This window comes from Macaca nemestrina, chromosome 1 (assembly GCF_043159975.1).
Source record: "Macaca nemestrina isolate mMacNem1 chromosome 1, mMacNem.hap1, whole genome shotgun sequence".
NCBI lineage: Eukaryota > Metazoa > Chordata > Mammalia > Primates > Cercopithecidae > Macaca > Macaca nemestrina.
Window position 1 is genome coordinate 28,073,488 of NC_092125.1, and position 23,577 is coordinate 28,097,064.

A 23,577-nucleotide genomic window follows, 5' to 3' on the forward strand; every position below is an offset into this window, starting at 1 on the left:
CCCCTTTTGCACCCAGAGATGATTTTATAGAAATCTAAATATACTTTACTAGGTTTACATGTTAACACTAAAAGAAAAAGAATGTTCTCTGTTTGCCTTTTAGTTGAGGCAACCCTTTGGTTTTATAGGCTTGTTTCAGTAAGTAATTATTCCGGTAATGCCAAGGCCTCCTTTATTGAGTCATAAATGCATCCTGGACAACTCAAAATAACAAGCAGGCCTTTTCCTTTGGGCCTAGCAGGCACACTGTTTGGCTAGATGTGAGTTGGCTTGCCTGCCTCTGCAGGTTTCTCTTTCTCTCTGGAAAGCTCCTATGAAACCATGTGAAGGGGGGGAAAGAGGATCAGATAATTGGGATCTTTAAGATGGTTATTATGAAAAATGTTCTGGAACCAATTCAAATACCAATCAGAAACCACATTGTTCTACTAAATCACTTTCAGATGCTATATAAGACACAAAATACAATTATTTCCAGTTTAAAAATATAATGTTCCTTTAAAAAAACACAGCATTTTATTTTATTATTTAAAAAAAAAATCTGCCTTGGCTGGATTTCAGGCCCGTCACAGATGATGTACAGACAGGCTTTGTGCCTTTCCCTTTGGATTCAGGGCCTGTAGACCTCACTGTAATGTATTTTAAAGTTCCTTAAAATGGATGTGACAGCTGTTTTCTTTGTGTATTACTGAAATATACAGAGTTCAGAGGCTCCATGGCTACACTTTGGGCATGTATGTCATTACAGGAATGAAAAAAAGATGATGGCCAAATGCTGTATTAAAATCCCATTAGAAACGCCGGGAGAAATTTATGGCCCCAATGTCTTTTATCTGACAGGTATCAGTTCGGTGAGTTTTCTTTCTTGCCCTTTTCTCTCCCTCCCTCCCTCCCTCCCTCCCTCCCACCCTTCCTTCCTTCTCTCCTTCCTTCCTTCTCTCCTTCCCTCCCTTCCTCTCTCCTACCCTCCCTCTCTCCTTCCCTCCAATCCTTCTTCCCTTCTTCCCTCTTTTATTACCCTCCAATTCCCTACTTGATCACATAACATCTGAGTGTTGTCTTTACTACTGTAAAGGCAGTATTACCAGATTTCTGTCAATATTTGCTCCTCTTCCTTGTTTTGTACATTAGACACCTTGAGGTTCCTTTCCCAGATATTTTTTCTCCAGCTGAGGATTCATTGAGCCCATGATGGTTTGTCTGAGCCATCATTACTCTGATGAGGAATAAGGAGTTAACACACCATGTGATTTCAGGAATGATTTCTGTTACAGCAGTTCCCATGTGATCCATCAGGCTCTGAGCATGAATTTTAATGGGCTCAGAACCACTTCTCTTCCCTGAGGTCACTTGCTTTCAGAGTGAATCTTCCACAAACTGATTGGAACCTGAAGAATTTGCTCTGTCAAGAGAGGTATGGATTTTTGCCTTCAGACCTCTAGGGCATGCTGTCACCCTCTGTGGAACAGTAGGGAAATATCAAATCATTACTTCGTTAAGTATAGAGTTACTTACGGATTAACATGGAAAAACTCAGCCCATAAAGCTGCTACAAGGTCTGACAGTAGGAACAATAGGAACCTGGAGGTCTCATTCTGGTCTGGCTTTGCCACTTACAAGCCGTGTGGTCATGGGCAAGTTGCTTTATCTCTGTAGGTTCAGTTCATTTAATGGTAAAAGGAGGACTGGCTTTGAAGTCTCTGATTTTGTGGAACTAACCCAATGGGAGCAGATGGGAAGATGAAATATTGCTGTGAGATAGTGTCACCAAGGATACACAACAGGTTTTTTCCCCAAATGTTATTGGGGAAAAAAGAATAAATAACTCTATACTTCAGGGAACTCAGAGTCACTGATAACACCTCTATTCACTTATCTAATATTTTGTTCATCTCTATTTACCAGCCTAAAAGCCATTTAAGGCCAAGAATGGTGCCACTCACCTCTGTATCCTCACCTCTGTGCCTGTTTTTCATGTGTAGGAAGAAAAGCATAAACCTTAGGTGGTATGGAAAATGAGGAAAGGGGAGGAGAAGGAGAAATCCAAAAGATAGATGGAAAACCATGGGAGCAAATCAAGGCAGGAAATCAGAGAAATCAAAGCCAGAGAGCATCTCAGGAAGAGCTGATGGCTACCAGCATTGAATACCACAGGTAGGCAAAAACATGCCGCAGAAGGGCTGAGCAAAAGGCCCTGCAGCTTGGGAATATCAGTGGTCAGGCTATGGAGACTAGAATAGTTCCTATATTGTTACTTCACCTTGCAACTTAAAAAAATATATATACAGGCTGGGCACAGTGGCTCACACCTATAATCCCAACACTTTGGGAGGCTGAAGCAGGAAGACTGTTTGGGCCCAGGAGCTTGAGACCAGCCTAGACAACATGGTAAAACCCTGTCTCTACAAGAAATATAAAAAAATTAGCTGGGGGTGCTGGAGCATGCCTGTATTCCCAGCTATTAGCGGAACTGAAGTGGGAGAATCACCTGAGTCTGGGAGGTCAAAGCTATAGTGAGCCTTGATCACACCACTGCACTGCAGCCTGGGTAACAGAGTGAGACCCTGTTTCAAAAAACATAATCTACGTATATATACAGAAATAGGCTTTTATGTTTTCATTTTTATAAATTGGGAAATTTTATACATATATTTCTCTCTATCTTGCTTTTTTAGTTTTCAAATGCTGTGAAATTCCTCCAGATCATTTAGGAGAGATCCAAACTCTCTAAGTCCCTATTTTCTAAAGCAGTATTTGACAAAATTTGTATATATTCAAGATGTGTAACATGATAATGTGTTATACATAAACATTGTGTAATGATTACCACAATCAAAGAGCACATCCATCATCACCCAAAGTTATCATTGGTGTGTGTGTGTGTGTGTGTGTGTGTGTGGTGTGCATAATAAGGACACTTAAAATCTGATCTTTTATCGAATTTCAAATAAATAATCAAAAAGTAAAAGCATTATTATCTCTAGAAAACAGGAAGACAGCACTGTCACTTAAGGTTGAATAAACGAAATATTGAAGAAGTTAATTTCACCAAACATTACACAGTAATAGAAGGTAAGTGTCGTGAACCCAAAATATCTGAGAGAGGTCTCATTCAATCTAGAAAGTTTATTTTGCCAAGGTTAAGGATGCACCAGTGACGAGATTTCAGGAGGTCCTGACAACATGTGCCCAGGATGGTTGGGGTACAGCTTGCTTTTATACATTTTAGGGAGACATGAGACATCAGTCAATATGTGTAGGATTGGTTCGGTTGGGTAAGGCAGGACAACTTGAGGTGGGGGCTTCCAGGTCATAAATAGGTAAGAGACAAAGGTAGCATTCTTTTGAGTCCTTAATCAGCCTTCCACCGAAGACACAGTTGAGTCTGGCTCTGTGAATCTGCATTTTTACATAAACAATAGGGCAGAGGAAGTAATCAGATATGTATTTGTCTCAGGTGAGCCTCAAAGGGATGACTTTGATTTCTTTCTGACCTTTGTCCACAAGGAATTTCCTTGCTGGCAAATTGTGAGGGAGATATGTAGCTTTTTATCTTTGTAGCTATCTTATTAGAAATAAAAAGGGAGGCAGGTTTGCCTGACATATTTCCTAGCTTGACTTTTCCCCTGGCTTAGTGACTTTGGGGTCTTGAGATTTATTTTCCTTTCACAGTGTCAAATCTATACTTCTGATGCGTCTTTTAGTTCCTACTCCCTTTAGACTATATTACACACTTCTTACTGACATGAACGGGGCTGTTCAGTGAACAGGGGCAGAATGGTCCAGTAACTGGCTAAGAGTACATCAAGATCCAGCAGACTGATGTACACACCACCATAGGCTTACTTCCCACGACATCCTTGAATGAAATAAAAGGAAGCATTCAAACTACTTGGTAATAAAGAATTGGAAAAAACAGCAGAAGATTAGAATAAGTAGTAAATGACAAATGGGAAATATGAATACTTGATGACCATTATGTTCAAATGACTATCTCAGCAGAACATTCTGTATCTACAGAAAGGATTGGCTTAAGTAAAGCTATTATGATGGGATTAAATGCTAACTTCAAATTAGAGACCAACTCCAAAACAGAAAAAGAAAATGTTTTTAAGCAGTACCCTTTATATAATCTGGTATCAGTTTTGAGGAATAACAGAGTACATTCTGAGAAAAAAAAAATTGGAAACACCTAAAGGGTAAGGAAATCATGAACCAGAAGTATGGGTTTCTGCATTAAAAATTGTATCAGATTCTTTTTTTGGATAATAGTTTATAACACTAGTGAGAAAAAAGTAGAGTAGATGTTATTTATTAGAGTTTTTATGGAGTATGTGGTTCAGAAATTGCAAAATTATATTTTTAATTTATTTTGAGCATTAATTCCAGTTGGCAGAGATTAAAATATGTTGCAAAGACTGCTTGTAGAAGAACCAAGAAAGGAAGAAGCCAAGGTGTTACAGTTTAGGAAGCAATATGTTTTACATCTCTTTCTTATAAATATTTTCATTACTTCTCTGAAAGAAAAATAAATTGGAACATTAATGAAATTGGCATGTAAGTCCTTAGTTTGAGAATGTTAGTGAACGCTAAAAAATTGGCAGAATTGAGAGATGAAATTATTTCTCTTCTTTCTCTGGATTTTTGGAGAGATGAGAAGAAGAAAAATTATTTATTTGTTTATTCATTCAGACATTTATTTCTCCATGGTCACATTGGTGCCATAATAAATGTGACACAAAGATGTATAAAGAAAATAGCTATTCTTCATTATTTAAATTATCTTCATCTTAATTTTCTTATCTGTAAAATGGAGATTATAACCACAAATCCTGAGAGTTATTGTGAGCATTAGATGTGATGATCTATGTAAAACAGTACAATGCTTAGTGTATAGGTATGATGTTAATAACAACAATTATTGAGCACTTACTATGTGCTAGGTACTCTGTTAAATTTTTTGTATACATTAATTCATCTGATCCTGATAACAAGCTTATCGTGGATGGAATCATCTTAATCCCATTTTATGGGTGAAGAAACTGTTGTTTAGAGAGTTTAAGTAACTTGTCCAAGTTTGTAAGGAGTTTGGCTGAGGTTCAAACTCAGCCTGAGAGTCTGACTCCATTGCTCATACCTGGGAGCTATTATGGTTATTACTTTAACTACTAGGCTAAGCTGAAATTGCAGCAATAGGAATTTAAATTCAGACATAACGTTCTTAACTATAGAGATTATGGGAAAAATGGAATGGAAGTTTTTAAAATATGAAAATCCTGAGAGACTTTTAAGCATATCCCAGACGTCAGCTGGGGTCCTACTATCCCTTGGAGACTTAGGTCAATTTGGTTTAAAATTTCAATTTGGTACCAATACAAGTTTAGAGCTACTTCTACGATTTCTGTGAATTCTCAATGGTGTCCTTCTTCAAGTTTTCTTTGTCTTAGATTCATCCTGCATCATCCAGACACAAATTCTACTTTCCCCAAATATGTCATTAGTTTAGTGGTTTTACTGAAGATCTGAGAGGTTATGGGAAAAGTAACATCACACAATATTACTAATTTCCTGGCCTTATCTTCATTCTTCCTCATTTTACACAAGTGGAAATATGCTTGATAAACTTGCTGATTTCAACCACCTTGTAACCAGGACCCCAGGCAGGATTCTTCCTATTGGCAGATAGGCTCATCATGCCACTGCAGGTGAGGAGACAAACCTCTTCTTCATCATCTAGGTATTCTTCTTAAACCTTGAATTTTCTTTCCATTAACAAAAGAAAAATAAAACCAGAATCATCAAAGCTAATGTAAGTCAATCCTTCGCCTAAAATCCTCTTGAAAGGCCAAGAGGCCAAAACTAGAAACAGTAAGATTACGTTAAAAGTTAGAAATGTTAGTCGGTCTTGGCAGCGAACGTGTAATCCCAGCTACCTGGAGGCTGAGGAAGAGAATTGCATGGACCCAGGAGGTGGAGGTTGCAGTGAACCAAGATTGTGACACTGCACTCCAGCCTGGGCAACAAGAGCAAGACTCCATCTCAAAAAAAAAAAAAAAAAGAAAAGTCAGAAATGTTTCCAAAGCATTCATTTGTATGGACCACATGAAGGGGGGATTCCTTGCCATCTGATTTCCAGTTGGGTTGGGCCAAAGGGAATCCTTGGCAGGAGATTGGAAAGAGGGAAGAGAACGAGGTCAAGTTGTTTATTTACCTTGGTCTCCTTTTTGGACACTAAGGGATCATGAGGCCAGAAGGCCAGTCAGTCAACTCCAGGGAGAAAATTGGCAGAAGAGAGATCTTTGCAATGCTTTATGCTCCTGTGGATACATAAGCACATGTCAGTATAGCCAACTAAATACATAGCTTCCCTTAGTCTTGACACATGCAAAACTTTTTTTTTTTTTTTTTAATTCATGTTGAAAGGAATTTTAGAAACTAGTTTCTTCTTTACAAGGGCATTGTCTTTATAATAGGTCCTCTTGCCTGCGGGCGATCTGTATAAAAGCAGTTTGGTACAGAGAGATCTGGGTTCCAATTCAGGCTTGGTATCTACTAATTTAATGAAAGGAAGGTTTACAATAGTCAAATCATGTATTTACCAGTGCAATTCATCATTTAACATATAATTATTGGGTATCTAGTTGTATCAGGCCCTGTGCTAGGCACTGAGAAAACAGCAGTGAACGACAAACTCCCTGCTTTCAGGGTGCTTACATGTCAGTGGGAACAAAAAAATCTGTAATATTCTAAGAGAAAATATAAGGCAGGGCAAGAGGACAAAGCATTATAGGGGAGGGGCCCCGAGATAAGGTGACATGTGAACAGAGATCTAAATAGAATAAGGGAGGGAGCTGTGGAAATTTACGGGAAGAGTGTCTTAGGCAGAGGGAGCCGCCAGTTCAAAAGCTTTGAGACTGGAGTGTGTTTGGTGTGTTTCAGGAACACAGCAGAATCCAGAATGGTGGCTGGAGCTGACTGAGACAGAAATGGGTCAAAGATGAGATCAGAGAAGTAACCTTACTTCCCTTTTCTAGCAAATTCACCTAATTTTCCTTTCTCTACTGGATTGTTTTGAAGTCTTAAAAGTTTGAGGGCAGTGTTTATAAAGTGACTAATAGAATATTCCTCCTGTGATAAGTCCTGATAATTCTGACATGGGGTAGGGTTCACACCTTGTTTCTACATTTCTCTAGATTCCTTTCCCATCCTTGTAATAGGCCCAGCAAAAATTCATGTTGTTCAAAAAGACAAAGGAATACTTTATTTTTAAGTCATAGCCTGATTTCTAATCAAATGAATTTTTTTTTTGGCATGATTAGAAGTGAATTTCTTCAGCTCCAAATTAGTTTCCAGCCTTTCTTTGTTTATTCCATTATGATTTATGTGGCCACGCATGCTTTCTGTAACCTTCCATTATTTCTCTCGATCCATGTTTTGGCTAGGGCAGTCGGTCCTACCCACCATAATATAAAGAACTCTTACAGATTTTTAAGGAAGTTTTTCACTTATAGAAAGTAATAAAAGTATTAATTTCCTTTTCAGATTATTTAAATGGATCATAAAACAGCCTCATTTACTGAGCCTACATTTCCTTGTGTCCCAAATAACCAAGAGAGGGTGTATGGTCTAGGGCACTAAAGCATTTATACACACTGGTGGTCTGAAAGGTTTAATGTCTCTTCCTGGAGTGATTAATTTAAAGCAGGGCAAGACTGGCTCAGCATTATTATTTCATCTTAAGTGCATCTGGAAATCCAGAGTGAGCCATTGTTTAACTCTGTTGAAGAAAAAGAAATGCATGTTCATAATTCTTACCTGTTACTAAAGCAATTCCTCAACTGCTCCTCATACCTAGGAGGCAAAGCTCCTATCACCTTGAACAGGAGACAGGAAGTGGCAGAGTCATTTCTGTCTATTGATGAGGTAGGGACTTAGGGAGCAGAGTAATTGGAGTTTAGTGAGGCCTGAGGCTTCTATAATTTTATGAATTGAGCAAAAAACTGAGAATTTATTTATAAAAAAAAAAATTCCAAGAATTAACAACTAAAACAGTTCGCCAATTTTATAAACATCACAAAATCAAGAAAAATAGCATAATATTTTTAATTGATTAACTCCCTAACTTACTACTATACATTCTTTTTACATTTTTGACTGCATACTCTTTGATGAGACTTTCTTACTAATAAGATTCTGTAATATTTTATACAGAGAGTATATAAAGATATCTTAGTCTTTCTTTTAGCACAGTTGATTGAAATTTACTTTTTATTACTCATAGTTTAGATGACCATAACTATGGCTTACTACAGAGACATATTTGCTGTTTTTTGTACTGCTCCCAGTTTGTGGTCTATCAATATAGGAATTTTGACGGTCCTAGTATTTCTTAGCAGTGGTTTAGGTTCAGAAACATGCTGAGAAAATGAGTTCTCGATTGCATGTATCGATAGAGAAAAACCTGGGATAGGAAAACCTGGGATAGTTCTTGATTGTATGTATTGATAGAGAAAAACCTGGGATAGGAAAACCTGGGATAGTTCTTGACTGTATGTATTGATGAAGCAAAATCTGGGTAGATTAGGGTACTGAGTTTCAGGGCATGCTGTACTTTCAGGAATCCTTCACTGTAAAGATTAACGTAGGTAAGCAGTACAGGGGAAAAAGTGCCCCTGATACACACACACACACACACACACCATGTGCACACACAGCTGGGTCTGAGTCCCTTCCTTCCATAAGTAACCTTTCAATGACATTCTGTATTTTTTTTTCACCTATTCAAGCCTGTCTGTGATGTATATTTTAACTTGATCTCATTTAGATAGGATGTTGGCACCCTGTGCTTATGTGTAGTATTTGGTTGACTACTGGCACTTGGTTGAACATATGGCAAGCACAAGGTTAATCCACTCACTTGGAAATAGTGGCAACTCTTCTTGATGTAACTATATCCTGTAGAGTCCACTTATATTTTGCTGCGATTTTAGAAATTTGGCTCTACTTAGACCAGAAACGAAATAGTCCACTTCAAACTTTTTTTTTTTTCTTCAGTGAGAGCTTCCAATTGAAATGGAGAAGGAAGAAGAGGACATATTTTCTGTAAGAACAAAAATTCCACACGGTGCTTACCCTACCTGTCTGATTTCTCTGTTAGGAATATCAACTTCACAAGGCAGAGAGTATTTTTCTTATCAGGTATCTTCTTTGTTGCTCTCATGCCCCTTAAGAGAATTTTTACAGACTTTGTTCCCCCTTCCACATTTTTAAGTTGACAACTAAAATGTTTAATCATAAGTTTATACAGTTTCAAAGGATATAATTTCTCGAACATTTAAATGGGAATTTTTAAAATAAAACTGTCACCTGACTTTTAAATGAGCACTTTTTACAGAAATATCCACTATCATCTATTTTAAAAGCGTATAAATATCTTCTTTAAAAATTAGACATTTTTGTAATTCTTTTTTCTCTTTGATATTTTATTTCTATTCCACTTCCTGTTAGACTCTTACACCAATGCAATATATTTTTAAAATTGAATATCTGTTTCTGATTACCCTTTTATATGCCTATACAACCAAAATTTTAAAATTTCCATTCTCTGTTTTTTTCACTATCTCCATAGTCAGAACTTTATGTCTAAATTTAGATTCCTTTTGCTACATTTTTAGCTCTGCCTACTAGTTGTAATAAAAATTTTCTATGGTCCTAGAGTTTGAAGACCTACAATTTTCTTCTGTATTATCATAACAGTTATTTTTCATATGCAAGTGATCAAAAATATACACAAATCATATTTTTTAAATATCAAAAATAAAATTGTATTGGAGATGCTTTTCTTAGTATGAGACGTGGTCAGGATTTATGGTGCTTTGATTAAATGAGGTGACACAAATATTTCAAATTGTTCCTTTGTTTGACATCTCAGAGATTATTACATCGCAAGACAATGCATACCTCCAACAGGGATGATAAAGTGAATGGGAAGGAAAGGGTTATGAAGAGTTCATGGGAGGCACCTAGGCAGACTACTTTTAGGAAAGAGTGGATGTGGAAGCTAAGTATCTGGAAATTGATTTCCTTAGAACGGTTTGTGTTTGCATGTCTTCTGAAAGGTTTTATGTGCTCCCAGGAGTAAGTATACCTGTTTGAAGACGCTGCTCAATATAGTTCTTAAAATAATCTAGAAACATTTTGCCCCAGCATAGTAAGAAATGAGAGTACAGCCAGAAATGAGAGTGGGAATGATTAGAGAGACCTCTTTGAGGCCTTGGTAGTGGGTAGGAGCACAGTGGGAGGGGCTCTTTTAAGATGTACTTTAATCATCAGGAATTCTGATACAATTATATTTTGACTATGATATATAAACTTCATTTGATTACTTTTGTCAAATATTTTTTGCTCTTCACAAAGTAAATGTCTTTTTTAAAACTTTTTAACTGGCAAATAATAATTGCATCTATTTAGGGGGTACATTGTGATGTTTTGATACATGTTTACATTGTGGAACAATTTAGTCAATCTACTGAAATTTAGTGAAAATAACTTAAGCTATTAATCTCAGCTTTGGTGGCCTCTCCTAATTTATGCTTACACAGGAGGCCGTATTCATTGTGAAATGTCACAGACTCTCACAAACAAGAGAAGAAAATATGGAGAAGCCCCTCAAACAAAATGCACTAGGTTAATTCATACTGACAAATGTGACACACTTAAAATCGTTCCTAACATCAGTTCATGATTTACTTCAAAAGTTCTTAATATTTGAAAATGCTCAATAATTTAAATTATTTCAATGTATATAGCAATTAAACCCTGCTATTAAAACAAAAGAATCAGGTTCATTTCAGAAGGGTGAAAAATAGCAAGATCTCACTGTAAATCAACTGTTTGTTTTCAGTTATTTGGCATGAGATCTTACTTATTTTTAACCCATGTTTTAATTATCTTAGATACCCTGTTGCAAAAGTTCTGAAACATTGTGAGAAAATGTTCTTGTAGCACTTTGGCAATGGGAGCCTCACTTCACTCTGTTACGTGATGTCCCATCCAGGTTTCAGTTAAACCTGGAAACACCTTTGTCCTGAGGTGAAGCAGTAAGTCTTGCTTAAGCAAAGCTAGTGAAATCAGAGCCTGGTCCAAGGCTCAGAAGTGTTTGTGGGGAAAAGCGAACACTTTATGTGGGAGAAGGAACCAAAGGAGAAGAGAGGAGGAGGAAGAAATTGAAAAAGAAGGGGAAGAGAAGAGGAAAAGAGAAAGAGATATTGAGAGAAAGAAAAACAGAGAGCTGTGTGTGATTGGATGCCATGACTCCTCAGTCCTAGTGCTAATGCTGTTGTTACCTAACTCTATTTAGGGAACTTTCCAAAACGCAGAGAAGCTTTGTGGGCCTGGCTTTCAGAACTTATGCAACAATTGTTTTGGGAGCAGACTGAAAATTTTACAAGAGGACTGAGTTCTCAAGAAACTGACAATGTGACTAAAAGATCAAAGGTTTGGTGCAGTGGGACGAAGTTTCAGGAAGCCTTTCCAATTGTGAAGATTTTCTTTCCTGTTATGGCAGTTAAGACATGTGAAAATAGTAGTTGGAGACACCTATAAGCAGCTTTCTTCTTAGTTCACATGTTCCATGAATGTCAGTGCCCTCCAAACCCATGAGAACAAAGCAGGCAACCAGGATGATTACTGCCAAATCATTGATAAAAGGAGAGAGAAGTACAGAGATACACAGTGATTGTGGGTTACCAAAAAGTTGCATGGTCAGTTTGACAACTGTTATTGCCTTCAGGTTGACAAACTGCAAAAGCAGCATTGCTGTGTGTGGGTGGGGAGGGAGGAGGAATTGCATGAGTAAGAATGAGATGAGCAATAGTTAGGTGGGGTGGAACTATAATCTTAACAGTTATTGGAGGTTCTGATGTATTTATCAAACCAAAAGATGATCTAAAAGCCATACACTCAGACTTACATTAGGGCAGTCTGTGATAAGCCAAAGTTAATAAAGTTAATATAGTGTGTTGTTTTTGAAAATATAGCATGATAATTAATAGCAACTCCTTTTTTTATACTTGCTTGGTTAACAGGAGGAAATGTAGATAAAGTAAATATTTTTGAACAATCTTTAATAACCAGGAGGTGCTTAATATTTATTTAGAAATCCCCAACATTTTATAAATCATTGTTTTGGCTGCTGGGACAAACTCAGAATATGGAACCCACAGAAACCTGTCAGTTACACCAAGACTTTCCAGTTAATTGCTACTGCACTGAAGAGCAGTCTTCACAACTATACCTAGAACTTATTAGGCCAGGAAGGCAAGGCGTTGGTATGTGTTTTTATTATAGTTAAACTTATCTGGATTTAAAAGGCATTAACTATCTTCTGATTTCTTCCTTTTTCTTCAATTGTACAAGAGTGTTTCAATTGGATATTGCAACTGAAGACATTCACTCTGCATTGATCACCTATGGAGTGATCAACTTTCAACTCTTTGAAGTTTCCTAAATGTAAGCCTTCTTCTTAAATATCCTTAAAGCAGCATTTTTAAGCCTGTAAAGATCCATGAGCCCAAGAATCCCTGCCTGAAGTACTTTTGGCTTCAGTCATCCAGTTTCACTCTTCCCGTTGTTCAGTTACCCAGATAACAATTAACCAGATCCTGGTTTTTCTCTCATGCCTTGCGGCTAAAGTCATGTTTACCCAAATTGATAAAAATGAAAATGAAAATTGTTTATGCAGAAATTCATTCTGCTACTACAACTCTCCTTTCCATCACAGTTTTAGAAGCTTGACCATGATACGCAAAGTGCATTCTGAGGATGACTAACTAGTCATAGTTGAAGGGTTTGGATAACAAAATAGCAGAATAGGACGGGGCCAGGTAATAGTCCTCATCTAAATTTGACTCCAAGGAACACCAGCACTATTATCAACTACCACTATGGTTAAATTAAGATGCTTTTTCCAGAAGGAGTGAACATTCAGACATAGTAAATTTATAGGATCAGCTTCCAAAAGTGACATGTGTTTCTCCTGGATTATTCTACTCAGAATTCTAATTAGAAACAATGCTGATGAACCCCAGAACACAGTTTCTGGGAGAATCTTCTATTATCCTGACTAATTTCATGAACTAAGAGAAAACAGAAGAAGCTTATAATTAATTACGGCCAATTATGCAAAGCTAAACCTCTGACGAGCTGTATCTATAAAAAGATATGAGGCTGACTTTATTTTTTCTTTTCTGGAAAGAAAGAGGCACTCTGAATTCAAAGGCTGTTTGAATGAACTGACTGCTTCAGCACTCCTTGTAGATATAGTCCATTCAAATAAAAGACAATATATATCTGACTGAATTTTGTCAGCACATTAAGACATTTATTATAAAAAGATTTAAGAAGAAAATAATGACCATAGTTCTTCAGACAACATGCATACGAATGTGACAAAACACTGTGGTGTTGCAAACTCAAGATAAAATGGAGTGAATGAGAAAACAAATTTCCCCACAGTTAAGTTGTATCACAATGTTTATTTATCTTGAATTCACCCATCTTTATCCCATTTCTACCAGTGCTGCTCTGGCCAAGACACCTTGCTGAAATCTCCACTTCCACTTGTGCACCCTGCCAAGCCACTCTCTTACACAGCTGCCAGAGTGATTACAAAAATAACGTGCGATTATGCTACCCCTACTTATCTAAAATTTGTCGAAATGCCCATTGCACTTTGAATAAAATACAGATTCCTCTCAGATCTCATTTCTTATCATGTCTTTGTCAGTCATTATGTTCCAGCCTCACTGACCTTCTTTCTGTTCCTGTAAAATATTCCTGCCTCAAGGCCATAGGTCTACGACCTGCAGTTCTCTTTTTCCCATATGTGACCAAGCTCTCTTTTAGCCATCAGGGCTCATTTAAGCTCTTTCCGTTCTTTCTAGGCATCTTATCAAAATCAACCTGTGTATTATTCATTTATCACATAATCTTGTTTTATTTTCCTCATAGCACTCTCACTTTCTGAAATTATCTTTGTTTATATGTTTAATGCCCTTCTTTTACACTAGAATAGAAGAAACTCAAAGATCAAGAAACTTGTCTGGCCTTTTCACTGTTAAATTGCCAGGATTTTGAACAGTGCCTAACATAAAGTAAGGGCTCAACAAATAAATAAATGTTCAGCTCCCTTGGCTGTCTCTGCAGTGATCAAGAATATTTTGGTGTCTCTCAAAAGAAGTATATGCTTATACTAGTCTCTGTAGTTCTTGGGTTTGAGTTGTGGAATTACGTGTAGGTGAAACAAAATTATAATGAAAACCTTTGTTTTTAAACCCTTTTGAGTAGAGTCTCATAGAACTTCATTTTATAGACAAGTAGGGTCAGGGATTTGGGAAATGGGGAATTAAATTAGTATTTTTGAATGCTTATTATGTTTTAGACACTGTGATAGGCATTTGATATATGTAAAGGCAATGTTCAGTCTTCTAAATTGAATTCCATATGACTTAGACTATTCAGGGGGATGGGCTTGTGATCAAGACTGTATGAAGTCAGGGGTAGCTAGATAGAATTAGGGATAGCAAAAGGACAGATGGTAAGATTATGGGGGTATGATATTGTAGGATATTGTAGAAAAAGTGTGAGCTTCAAATCAGGTCTGAGCTCAAATCCTAATCTGCCACTTTTACTAGTTGTGTGACCTTGCGTAAGGTACTTACAACTTTAGTGTGGCTCATTTTTCTTATTTATAAGAATAGAGAGCAAACAGCATTTACAAATGATTAATTCACAGTGTTGTGAAGATTTAATGACATAATATTTAAATATGTAAAATAACTAGGCCTATTGCCTTTCACATAATAGATGCTTAATAAGTGACAAGTTATTATGACATACATTATTAATTATCTACCCAATAGCTATACTTCCTTTTTTCTTGACAATGGAGCCTTAATTTTGTTCAGAGTAGTAATATCTAGTCCAAATGATGGGTCATGTTTGATGTAAGACAATCATAAGCAATCTGTTTCCCACTTTCCCTGCTCCCTTTGCAACTACAGGTGGTCACGTGATCCAATGATCCAATTTCAGATGACAAAACTAATAGGAAATCCACTGTGTGTGTGTGTGTGTGTGTGTACGTTCATGTGTGTGCATGCACCTAAGTGAGGGGAGAGGAGCGTCTGGAGAAGTTTTTCTTTTCTTAAAAAGAAAAATATTTTAATAATACAATTTAGCACTTGAGCTACATTTGTTTTTGAATGGTTTTTAAATTAATATTATTATTTCGAGACTGGATTTTCTTCTGACACCCATCTGTAGTGCAGGGGCATGATCACGGTTCACTGCAGGCTCCATCTTCCTGGCTCAAGTGATGTTCCCAGCTCAGCCTCCCAAGTAGCTGGGACTGCAGGCATGCACCACCATGCCTGGCTACTTTTTCTATTTTTTGTAGAGATGGGGTCTCACTATGTTGCCCAGGCTGGTCTTGAACTCCTGGGCTCAAGCAATCCTCCCTCCTTGGCCTCCCAGTGTTGGGATTGCAGGCATGAGACACCACACCCAGAAAATTATTATTTTTAATTGACTAGTAACAATTGTACATATTTAGGAGTACAGAGTGATATTTTGATACATGTGTACAATGTGTAGTGAACAAATCAGGGTAATTAGCATATCTATTATCTCAAACATTTATCATTTTTGTTTTGTATTGGGAACATTCAAGATCTTCTCTTCTAGCTATTTGAAAATATACAATAAATATTGTTAACTATAGTTATCCTACAGGGCTATGGAACACTAGAACTTATTCCTCCCATCTAGCTGTAATTTTGTATCCATTAACTGTCCTCTTCCTGTCCTCCACTCCCCACTACCTTGCCAGTCTTTTAGTAACCACAATTCTACTCTTCTATGAACTCAAGGTTTTTAGCTCCCACATGTGAGTGAGAACATGTGGTATATGTATTTCCGTACATGACTTATTTCACTTAACATAATGTCTGGGTTTATCCATGTTGCCACAAATGACAGGATCAGGATTTCTTTCTTTTTTTTTTTTTTTTTTTTTGGTGGCTGAATAGTATTCCATTTTGTATATACCACATTTTCTGTATCCATTTATCTGTTGATGGATGCGTGTTGATTCCATACTTTGGCTGTTGTGAACAGTGCTGCCATAAATACAAGGTATCTCTTTAATGTGTTCATTTCTTTTCCTTTGGATAAATACCAGTAGTGGGATTGCTGGATCCTATGGTAGCTCTGTTTTTAGTTTTTTGAGGAACCGCCATACTGTTTTCCATAATGGCTATACTAATTTACATTCTCACCAACAGTGTATGAGCATTCTCCTTTCTTCCCATCCTTGTCAGCAAGACTGTTTTATCTTTTTCGTAATAGCTATTCTGACTTCTGGGGAAGCTTTTGTATTTCTGATATTAAGACAGCAGTTGGTGATCCTGTTTATTATCCCTTTCCTGCTGACATGAATGTGGAAGCAATGGTTTGTGATCAAGGAGTCATCTTGCAACTTTGAGAGAAAGCTTTGCAATTTTTTAGCCACTGAAGCAATGCCAGGAGAAGCCACTTATTTGCAGACATCCCATGTTTACTTAAGCACTGTTAGGTTGCTGGCTACTGAAAGCATTTCTAACTGATGTAGGTGTGTGTTTATTTGTTTGAATGTGTGTGTGCTCACATATATGTAGGTGGGTAGAGCATTTAAATATAATGGCAGTGAGATATACATTACTTGCACCAAAATTACCTGGTTCAGTGTCACCTAAATTTTTACCAAGTAAAAGCAGGGATAAATGCCACTTTATTTAAGGTCACTTCACACATGACAGAGGTTAAGGATCTGGATTTTGAATTTCATGAATTAAATCTGATGCTCAGGATACCAGTCCTTCCAACATATTTGCTATATTTTATTGTGGAAAGGAATAGCATTTATATTTATCAAAAGCCAAGTTTAAAAAGAAATTTGCTTTTCATTTTTGAAATGCAAAAACGAAATATATTCTATACATATTTTTGGACATTGAGTAAAAAGCAAACAACATAAAAAAAGCCATGTTAAAAAATCTTATTTTAGACTTTTACAATTTAAAGTGTATATGAGAAAATGGCTTAAAATAAAATATACTTCAATTAAAATGTTTTACTCTGTCATGTAATATATAAAGCATATTATGATATATAAAACATATTCTTAGAAGCCAGAATTCTAAAATAATACTATAATCAAATAGTTTTTGAAAGTTTATATGGAACCACAGAAGACCCTGAATAGAAAAGCAGTTTTGAACAAAAAGAACAAACCTGGAAGCATCACATGTCCTGACTCCAAAATATACTGACAAGCCATAGTAACCCAAACAGAAAGATTCTGGCATAAAAACAGACACACAGACTAATGAAATTGAATGAAGGACCCAGATATAAAATCACACATTCATAGCCACTGATTTTCAACAAAGGTGCCGAGAACACACAATGGGGAAAGGACAGTCTCTTCAAAAAATGGTGCTGGGAAATCTGGATATCCACATGTAGAAGAATGAAATTACACCTCTCTCTCTCACCATATAAAAAATCAACTCAAAATAGATTAAAGACTTAAACGTAAGACCTTAAACTATGAAACTATTAGGAGAAAACATAGGGGAAAAGGTCTATGGCATTGGTCTGGGCAATTATCTTTTTTGGATATGACCCCCAAAACACTGACAACAAAAGTAAAAATAGACAAATGAGATTACCTCAAACTAAAAAGCTTCTGCACAGCAATGAAAACAGTCAATGGACTGAAGAAACAGCCTATAGAATAGAATAAAATACTTGCAGACTATACATCCAAGAAGGGGTTAATAACTAAAATATGTAAGGAACTGAAGTTACTTATGAAGCAAGAAAATGAATAATCTGATTTAAAAATGGGCAAAGGACCTGAATAGACACTTCTCAAAATAAGACATACAAATAGCTGTCAGATATATGAACAAACGCTCAACATCACTAATCATCAGGGAAATGCAAATTTAAACACAATAAGATATCACTTCACCCTTGTGAGAATGGCTATTAAAATGAATAAAGATAACAAGTGTTTTCAAGGATGTAGAGAAAAGAGAACACTCACATATCATTGGTGGGAATGTATGAAAAATGGTATAGAGGTTCCTTGAAAGAAAAGAAAAAAGAACTACCATATAATCTAGCAATCCCACTACTGAATACACATCTAAAGGAAATGAAATCAGCTTATTCACAATAGCCAAAACATAGGATCAATCTGAGTGTCCATCAACAGATAAATGGATAAAGAAAATGTGGTATATATTCACAAATGGAATACGACTCAGCCATAAAAAATGAATTCCTATCATTTGCAACAAGATAGAAGGACCTGGAGGATGCTCTGTTAAGTGAAATAAGCCAGGCACAGAAAGATAAATACCACATAATCTCACTCATATGGAATCTAAAAAAGGAACTCAGAAAAGTAGAGAGTAGAATGGTAGTTACCAGGGGCAGGGGTGGTTGGAGGGTGGTAGGAAAATGTTGGTCAAAGGATACAGAATTTAAGTTAGGTAGGAGAAATAAGTTTAAGAGATATATTGTACAACAAGGTGACTATAGTTAACAATATGTCGTTTTCTTGAAAAATGCTACAAGAGTGGATATAAAATGTTCTCACCACAAACACGATAGCTGTGTGAGGTAATGTATATGTTAATTAGCTAAACTTAGTCATTCCACTATGTATATATAGTTCAAAAGTCATGTTGTACATGATAAATACAGTCATGTTCCACATAATGATGTTTCAGCCAATGGCAGACCACGTAGATGATGGTCCCATAAGATTATAATACTTTACCTTTTCCATGTTTAGATATGTTTAGATACACAAATACCATTGTGTTATAATTGCCTACAGTATTCAGTTCAGTAACATGCTGTTCAGGTTTGTAGCCTAGGAGCAATAGGCTACCCCCAATAGCTCAGGTGTGTAGTAGGCTCTACCATTTAGGTCTGTGTAAGTACACGCTATGATGTTGACACAATCACAAAATTGCCTAAAAACACATTTCTTAGACCTGTTAAGTGACACATGACTGTACATACAGTTTTATCTGTCAATTAAAACTAATTTCAGGTGCTTAGTTAATTTGCATAATAATAAATGACATTTACTTAGTATTGCCATGTGCCAGATATTGTTCTAAAATCTTAAGTCATTTAGTCTTATTAACTCTATGGGTTTGGCGTTATTATTACTGTCATCTCCACTTTATGACTGTGGGTCCTGATTTACAGAGACATTGAATAATAAGCTCCAGGAGAGGTAAAATTTGAACCAACAGCTTCTGACTCCAGCATCTGCCCTCTCATTCACTGTGCTCTGTGGCCTCCCAAGTTATATCACTCATTATATTTCATGTGAGTTACAGTACTTGTATAATGTGTGGTGAGCTACATTTATTAACACATTTACTGTTTGTTCTTTCATCTGAGTATTTGAAGATATCTTTCTGCTTATTATCCCATACAGGTTGGAATAAATGGGCTTACCAACCACCCTTACCCTCTTCCTCCCAGTAAGCTAACAAATTGGGAGATGGATCACTAGTACCACATGCACTCAAATAACAATTAGAACAAAACTCCCTCTGAAGCAAATCCCAAACCAAAATTCTTATCTGCCTCAAGAATCAAGAGTCAAGACTAATAACCTCCATTTTGTAAATGGAACAAAAGTTTCATAAAAGATGTGGAACAGAGTACTCCTTTATTTGTGCCATGATTAGGCCAAAGGAATAGAGAAAAGCAAAAGTTAGAAATATTTAATGAAAGAAAGCAGAGCAGTATGAGAATAAAATGTGGAAGAGGAGCAGGAGATTCAGAAATGAACAAGAAAGTTGAGGAGCTTGGGTCTGGTGGGTGGAACAGGTATTTGAAGAGTGCTGGAAAATTAAAAAGTGTGCTTTGACCAGTCTGTCATAGAAACTACAGTTTTAAAGGAAGCTGCCCAGAATTGCCTCTCTGCTTGGATGCTCCTTAGGCATCTAGGAAATAAACAATTAAGCCCAGCTCTGGCCACATCCTTTTTCTCCTGGCATTTGCAGCCTCCTTCCGTTCTCCAAACCTTTGATATTATTCCTTAAGTTAATCACTTGTTTTCTCTGTGCAGTGTCCCATCCCTGCCTCTGTAATTCTCTCTGTTGTGAACAGCTCTCCATTATGCATTTATCCTGGACCAGACCATACCCAGGAAGCCACTTTTCCAGCTATAGGGAAACCACAAGAAAGCTCCAAAAATGGAAGTCCCAGCTTGCTCTCCACAATTATGTCATTTTTCTCTCCCTCTTACTTTCAAGTTTTTCTTTTAGTTTTGTATGTGGAATTGGGCTAACAGGAGAACCAGATTGCTAGTGCTAACTTTGGGGAAAGCTCCGTAAAGGAGTTGCTGTGAAATCTCACTCTCCCATTATGTAGCCTGACTATTGCCACTTCATCTTCTTTTCACTCCTTAGTGTCTCACAGATTGGCGTCTTCCCCCACTACTCCACTAAATCTGATCCCACAAAAGTTTCTAATAACCTCCCAGTTCATGACTCAAATAGAAGCTATTCAGTCCTTTTTTAAAAATGAATACTGTTTGACAACATTTTTTTGACATTTTTTCTTCCATCTGCAAACCCTTGATGCATGTCTCCCTCTCTGATTGTTCCTTCTCATTTTTTCCCAGTGGTCCCTTTTTCTCTGTCTCATCCTTACATTATGGCATCCCCAGAGTTTTGGTTCTGTCCACTCCTTCCCTTTCTTATCCTCCCCTTTTTTTATTGGTTGATTGTGTCATCCCTCTATTTCCCCACACCCACCACCCAAAATGTTGAAGGCCTAATCCCTGGTACATCACAATATGACCCTGTTTGGAAATAGGGTCACTGCAGCTATAATTAGCTAAGTTAACATGAGGTCATACTGGAGTAAGGTGAGCCCTAAATCCGATATGACTGGTGTCCTTAAAAGACAAGGAAAATGTAGATGTAGACACATACAGAGAGAGGTCAGCCATGTGAAGACAGAGACAGACACTGGAGTTATGCTGCCACACACCAAGGAACACCTGGGGCTACCAGAAGCTGGAAGAGGCAAGGAGATTTTCTCTACTAGAGGCTTTGGAGGGACCACAGCCCTACCAACACCTTGTTTTCAGACTTCTAGGCTCCAGAACTGTGAAACAATATATTTCTGTTGTTTTAATCCCAGTTTGTGGTACTTTGTTTTAGCAGCACTAGGAAACTTACAGGCCTCTCCTGCCTTCCCCTCATTCCTTCCCCTTCCCTCTCCACTCCTTCCCTCCCTTGATTTTCCTTCTCTTCCCTTCTGGTCCTTTTCTCTTTCCTTCTCTATTCTCTAGATAACCATAACATCTACTCCCATGACTTCCATTACCATAGATACCCCGATAGCTCTCAAATCTCCTAAACTCCAAAGCCAAATTTATTGTTTTTCATTTATCTTCTTTATCTGAGTGTCCCACCAGCATTTGAAATACAACACATCCAAAGCAGAACTCAAACTTGCTTTTCCATCTGTGTGCTCTGGCAGATTATGTTTTCCTCTGATGACTGCCACAATATATGGCTCATCCTTTTTGTAGTGTGCCCTTGTAACTCCTCCCACTGAGAGCTAGGGGTATGTGTCCTCTCCGTGGACCTGGGTGGACCTTTGTGACTATCCTGACCACAAAGTAGCTGGAGTCACAAATGAATTCATGTAACTTCCAAGCTTAGGTCATAAAATTTCCATTCACTTCCACCTGGTTCTCTTGGCACACTTGCTATTGGAATCCAGCCACCATACTATGAGAAAGCCTAGACCACAAAGAGAAGCCACATGTAGGTGCAATGGTCATCAGTTCTAGGTAAAGCCCCAGTTGAAAGCCAATATGAACGTCCAGGCATATGAGTGAGGAAGCCTGGAGATGCCTCCAGCTTCAGCCACCATGTGATTGCAACACATGAGAGATTCCAAGCAAGACGCATGTAGCTAAGCACAATCAACTTTCAAACCATAAGAAATGATAATAAAATGATTGTGTTATTTTAAGTCACTAAGTTTTGGGGTAAATCATTATGCAGCAATAAATAACTGGAGCTGCCTTCTATTTTGGTTAATGAAACATTTACCAAGTCACATATGTTTGTATTCTTAGTCATCTGTGACTCTTCCTTCGTACTCCACAAATTCAATCAATTCTCAAATTCCTACCAATTCTATCTAATAATTTTATGTTGAATATATCCCTTTCTTATATTCTGTTTCCCTGCCTTTTGGAAACCATTAAGATATGCATATAAAAGAGGATAAGAAATTAAACCGACTGTCCAGGCTTCAATCTCTTCCTGCTTGAATCCATCCTCATGCTTATGTGAGAGTGATCTTTTAAAAATACACATCTGAACTGTGCTCCTTCCCTGCCTGCCACCTTCTGTGTTAAAGATAATAATGTATGAAAAGATACTCTTCATATGAGGTCCTCCATAATCTAGTTCCCCAAACTACTTTTCCAGCTTTGTCACTCTGCTTATACCCCATGCCCCCTCCTCATTTTGTCCCAGGTAAGTACCTTCCAGGCTCCTCTCCTTTTGCTCGTGTTCTTTGTCTTCATAAAATGCATTTATCGGCCGGGCGCGGTGGCTCATGCCTGTAATCCCAGCACTTTGGGAGGCCGAGGCGGGCGGATCACGAAGTCAGGAGATCGAGACCATCCTGGCAAACATGGTGAAACCCCGTCTCTACTAAAAATACAAAAAATTAGCCGGGCGCGGTGGCGGGCGCCTGTAGTCCCAGCTACTCGGGAGGCTGAGGCAGGAGAATGGCGTGAACCCGGGATGCGGAGCTTGCAGTGAGCCCAGTTTGTGCCACTGCACTCCAGACTGGGCGACAGAGCAAGACTCTGTCTGAAAATAAATAAATAAATAAATAAATAAATAAATAAATAAATAAAGCATTTATCCGCATTTGCTGTCCAATAAGCTCTTACATATTCTTCAGGACCTATATTACATATCACTGCTTTGAAGAACTTTCTCGGATGATTCCCTTGCTCCCCAGAAGTTACCTTTTTTTCTCTCCTATAATAAAACCTTGCAATACTTCTCTCATTTTATTAGAATTTTTCTGTCTAGGCATCTTTCCTAGATGGAGAACTTTACAGCACTAGGACCACTGAATCTAGATCCAGTGCTCAATATTGGTAATTTTAAGAAGAACAATTTACAATAAAAGTCACCATCATCCATCCATTATCTATCTATCCACCCATTCATTGTTCTATCCTTCTATACATTCAGCTATTTATTCATTCATTTATTTCCCTATCAAATATTACCTACCACTGGGACTTTACTCTGAGGAAAGAGTGAGCATATCATCTTATTTTGGTTTAGAGAGTCTGAAAAGTAAAGCCTTGCCTTTGCCTAGACATAGGAAATTTTGTGAACAGCTTTTTTTTTTTTTTTTTTTTTTTTTTGAGACGGAGTCTCACTCTTT

General features: G+C 37.3%; 2 long non-coding RNA genes across 2 annotated transcripts; both read left to right on the plus strand.

Annotated features, from left to right (window-relative positions):
• Window positions 1-893: 893 nt before the first annotated feature.
• Window positions 894-21,135, plus strand: LOC105493042 (uncharacterized). Its single transcript, XR_011611031.1, has 4 exons — window positions 894-1,414; window positions 1,983-2,154; window positions 19,333-19,455; window positions 19,568-21,135. It is a non-coding gene; the product is annotated as an uncharacterized lncRNA (long non-coding RNA).
• On the plus strand, window positions 5,596-14,047 carry LOC105493043 (uncharacterized). Its single transcript, XR_011611026.1, has 6 exons — window positions 5,596-5,705; window positions 9,055-9,198; window positions 9,932-10,137; window positions 10,956-11,762; window positions 12,418-12,510; window positions 13,578-14,047. It is a non-coding gene; the product is annotated as an uncharacterized lncRNA (long non-coding RNA).
• Window positions 21,136-23,577: the final 2,442 nt, after the last annotated feature.